This window comes from Prunus persica, chromosome G1 (assembly GCF_000346465.2).
Source record: "Prunus persica cultivar Lovell chromosome G1, Prunus_persica_NCBIv2, whole genome shotgun sequence".
Taxonomy (NCBI): Eukaryota; Viridiplantae; Streptophyta; class Magnoliopsida; order Rosales; family Rosaceae; genus Prunus; species Prunus persica.
The window spans coordinates 10,200,993-10,206,545 of record NC_034009.1 but is presented as its reverse complement, the minus strand read 5'-3'; positions in this window follow the sequence as shown (position 1 = coordinate 10,206,545).

The following is a 5,553-nucleotide window of genomic DNA, read 5'->3' as shown; positions in this document are numbered from 1 at the left end:
AAGATATGCAATTACTAAAGAGGTTGGGGGATAGCATAGCACCACATATTGGCACTTTTGACTTTCAATGTAGAGAAAAAAAGAAGTCAAAATTGACTGCAATAAATAAATAAAACTTTAAATTCAAGATATTATCTTAAATATGCATAATACGTTTTTTTAACACAAGCAATATTAGGAAAAAGAAAATCCGAGACCAGAGCTTGAGGTGCAAAATCAACTGCGCTGCGCTTCCAAAAGTTGGTAAACAAGTTGGTGCCCGTAGCGTTACTGATAAAATATATTTAATGCTAGCCGCACCAGCATACTCTCTCTTGTTTGTTATGTAATCACTTTTCACGGAAATTTATTATTATTAAAAAAATAAAATAAAAAAAGGAGAAGAAAACAACTTCTTTGCAATATCAAAGAGATTTTATTCACGTAAGAAAATAACAAAGAAAATAAAAGAGAGCTTTAGTTTTAAAACACAATATAGTTTATTAATTTGGAAGATAATAAGAATATAATTTCATCTAATTAGCATAAGGCCAAAGACCAAATGTAGTACCTAATTTTACAAAAATATCATTAAAAAATATCAAAATTAAACACAATGCCACTCCTTCTAAGGTAAGCATACTATGCCACATGTCCACCGTCCGTCGCTGGCCTGTCACCACCACCGCCCGTCGCCGGCCTGCCACCGTCTGCAGGGGACCAACTCTGTTGCCCTTTATTCACCTTTTGAAAAAAAGATTTTGTGTCATTGAATGGACTCGAACCTTGACCCTCAAAGGAGGAAGGCTCACTCACAAACTACTACACCGAACTTGATTTTGTAATATTTATTCAGTTATACAATATTTATATCAATAATCAACGATATTTAAAAATAAAAAAAAATTATTTCAACACTTATTCACACAAAAACTGCAAATAAAAACAGAAACTGCAACAAAAATACAATGTAGATATCAATTATGTTTTTGAAAAAAAAAAACAACTACAAAAACAATTGTAATTAAATGAAAACTGCAATGCAGTTTCCAGTTTTCCAGTTTTCAAAAGTCCAATTTTGAGTTCCCTTGCTCTTGGGTAGTTCTACTCTTCTCTTGCCCACCCAATTCCTCATCTGGGTAGCCCCTACTTTTCAAATTGGTGAGGTTGGCTAAGGAAAGAATAAAAATCAAATTGTAATTAAAATGAAAACTGCAATGCATTTTCCAGTTTCCAAAAGTCCAATTTTGAGTTCCCTTGCTCTTGGGTAGTTTTACTATTTTCTTGCCCACCCCATTCCTCATATGGGTAGCCTCTACTCTTCAAATTGGTGAGGTTGAAGGCCAAGGAAAGAGCAAAAATCCAATTGTAATTAAATGAAAACTGCAATGCAGTTTCCAAAAGTCCAATTTTGAGTTATCTTGCTCTTGGGTAGTTCTACTCTTCTCTTGTCCACCCAATTCCTCATCTGGGTAACCTTTACTCTTCAAATTAGTGAGGTTGAAGGCCAAGGACGAGCAAAAATCCAATTGTAATAAATGAAAACTACAATGCAGTTTCTGAAAGTCCAATTTTGAGTTCCCTTGCTCTTGGGTAGTTCTACTCTTCTCTTGCCCACTCAATTCCTCATTTGGGTAGCCTCTACTCTTCAAATTGGTGAGGTTGAAGGTCAAGGAAAGAACAAAAATCAATTTGTAATTAAATGAAAACTGAAATAAAGTTTCCAAAACTGCAATGCAGTTTGTGTAAAATTACAATGCAGAACCTGTACAATGTAGTTTTGCAATACCATTTCCAAATCAAAAAGTTCAAACCCATGCACCAAAAGCTAAACCAAAAAGTTTTGCAATACCATTGACAATAGATATCAACGACTAAAATAGTAAGGATGCAAGGTGGAGGTTTAAACAATAGATCAAAACATTGATGTGAAATCTAATATGAAATTAATATCACAAGAACTGAGCAACTAACAAAAAAAACATTACACACGAAAACTGGAAAATCGACTCCCTACAAACAGCTTCATTTCAGTACTACCTGATTGATGCTACAGATATCAACAATCATCTTTCTCCAAGACTGCAGCGTAAAAGCCTTGAAAATTCAAACGTGCAAAATCTAACATGAAGGTTACATACAAAATTAATAAGCAATTCATAGAAACAAATGACCAATTGAGAAGCCACTTTCACTTAAAAGAAATGACAGCAAATTGGAAGAGGAAGTGATAGTTCATATATAACTGTACCCGAAGATACACTTTAAGAGCCCTACTTATCAGAGCAATGACTAGCCATTACTGGCTAAAGAAAAGGATAATCTCATTAAAAGGTGTGAGCTGAACATGTGGAAGGGATAGAAAACACCAACCATAAACAAGACTGAAATTCTATAGAAATAAAAAATTATACAAAAGTAACATCACTAGTTAAATGTGCATCCATATCAGTTCAATATTTCTTAAAATAACAAATTTCATAAGCTTCACAAAGAGAGAGAAAAACACAAGTCATAAGATTATCAGGGCTTGACATTGATGTGAAGTCTGATATGAAAATAATATCACAAGATCTGAGCAATTAACAAAAAAACATTACACGAAAACTGGAGATTGGAACCTTGGATGTTCTAATCTTTGTTATTCGAAGGGATGAGCCGCAAGTCAATCAATCTTGAACTCAGCAAGATAGCAATCACAATGTCTTTCATCTTGAGCTAGAAGACCTTGGAGTCGCCGGTGAATGTCAAAGGGATGAGCCGCGGGTCAAGCAGTTTGAGAATTCCATCGCAGATCGACCTCTCGATCTTGGATCAATGATCGCAGATCATGGCGATGTGCTCGTCGTTGCTGCGGAGAGAGAGAGAGAGAGAGAGAGAGAGAGAGAGAGAGAGAGAGAGAGAGAGAGAGAGAGAGAGCAATGAATTTAGGTCAGGCTTTTAAATAAAAAGGGTATAATTGTCCCTTCAGTGATTAATGTAAGGTGGGTCAACAAATTTGGGTCTCCACTTCGGCCAAATTCAAAACAAAATTCAATTCCTTGGAATTAAAACCAAAATAGAAATACTGTTTGTCTCAAATACTAATTAGTAAAGATAATTATGTCTAATACCTAATTTTTCTAGGATAAAAAGAGTATCAGATGCATTTTAATGACTACTCTTCTAATTCTAAAGATTCGTCATGGATTGACTAAGCAACTTCTCATCTCATCCTTATATAGTGGGTGTATCTGCTATTAGTTTCATAAGTGAGATATTTATCTTCATCGAATAAGTTATATTTGTATAAAATTTAGTTAGCAATGTGATCATTAGATATGATAAGACATATAAATTTTAACTTAAAAAGTGGTGATGATGTGATATAAAAGACGCCGTAGTTCCTACGGTATGATTAAGTTCTAATATCAAAATAACATATTTTTTGTGTGACAATATATATATATATATATATATAATAGCCATAAGCTTAATTGGCTGCATATGTTTTTTTTTTTTCCTTGTGGGACCAACAATCCCATGCTTTCATACGTAATTGGAGGCACTGTTCAATTTCTAGGGTTTTCAGAGGGGAAGGACAAAAGACGAAGGAGATGAGTTTAACGCTAAATCTAAAAACTTTTTTTTTTGGTTATTTTTTATTTTTGTTGATGAAATTCTTTTTTTGAACAAAATATGTACTTAAAATAAATGAGATGGCAGATGACATGGGTTGCCATGTCAGTGTTGGTAACTTAGTGTTAAAGAGTTGATAAACAAGTTGATGCATGTAGCGTTATTGAATAAAAAATCCTAAAAATAGTCAAAAATGAAGAGGAACTTATACGTACAATTATTGAGCTTTCCTTTTATCTTCCTTCCCAAAATTTGAACCACAAAGAAGGAAAGTTTCTAAATCCTCGTGATAGTGGTCAAAGTGATTGCGACAACAAACCCTATTAGATTGATTAGACTATTAATTTGACCCAAAAAAAATTATGCAAGGAATTAATACCTTCCCATTTCCCCTAAGGAACGTTCTTCTCCCTTTTTTGTGCATGTGTCTTTGTCTGGCTCGAACTCCTTTTTTGTGCATGTTGAGCTAGACACACTAGATCCAATTGGATTATATCCAAGACCCCCTTTATCACAATGAAGTTTTCCCATATTCAACATATTATCAATTTTTGAAGCACCAATGGTCAAGGAGATAATCTTACTTTTTGCCTCATTCAACTCACCCAAGAGATGTTTGTTTGAGTTTTGGAAGCAAATATTACTCTCTTTGAGCACATTAACTTGATTTTCAAGATTTCTCCTAATTGACACAAGCTCATCACATTCATCTTCTACAGACTACTCGGTTGGAGTAACTTTAACCTTCAATGTTTGCCCTTTCATGTCCATGACATATCGATTGAAGATGCTCTAAGAACATGATAAAGGACACCATAGTTGCTATGCTATGATTAAGTTAAATATCAACAAAAGAAAGTTTGTGACAATAAAAAATCTCAAAATAGTCAAAAGTGAAGAGGAACTTATACGTACAATTATTGAGCTTTCCTTTTATCTTCTTTCCCGAAATTTGAACCAAGAAGAAGGAAAGTTTCTAAATCCTCGTGATAATGATCAAAGTGAACTTATACAAAGTTATGCAAGGAATTAATACCTTCCCATTTCCCCTAAGGAACGTTCTTCTCCCTTTTTTGTGCATGTGTCTTTGTCTAGCTCGAACTCCTTTAGTAATTGCTACAACAAACCCTATATGGTTCATTAGACTATTAATTTGACCCAAATAAAATTAAGTATGCAAATTAGAAAGAGATTCAAAAAGAATGTGCCATTTTGTTCCCAATTAAGGACTCGAAAGCACCGTTGAACGCAAGGTTGTGGCCTGGATTGTGGTACAGTACTGGCCGACTTTGGTACCTTTTTCTGTTGCAAAATTGGAATGGATCGCATTCACATACTTTATATCTATATATGCTCTAAAGTAGTTTGGCCAAGAAGCAAATGCTTTCTCCACTACGTGGAATTATTATTAAGGCAATGTTATATGAACAAGAATAACTTATCCTACCAAGAAGATATCAAGCACAGGCCTTGCTTACCATGAGATAGGCCAGAAATGTTTTGTTACGTAAACTTGCCATCGTAAGCATATATATGCCACACTATTTCTAAAACGAAGAAATTAAATTACAAAGAAGATCTTCTAAGAATCCCAATATTCATGTTATTGTAAAGAAATAGACAATGAAAGTTAGTAAACCAGATACATATATATTAAGTTTGCCATGACCCAATGGCCATCAGATCATCAGCTACCATGTTGCCCTAGAAGTGTTCCAGCCATACCCACCATCTTTTAGGCCACCACTCAAGCCTCTTGGACCATCCTCCACGAAATTGGAACCATCCATTATCACCCCACCGAAGCTAGAATTTAAACCTCTACCCAGTCATCTTAAATATACTTATTTAGGTGTTAATGGAACTCTTCATGTTATAATTGTTGCAAGTCTCACCTCACAGGAAGATAAGAGCTTAATTAAAGTTCTAAAAGAGCATAAAACAGCCCTTGGATGG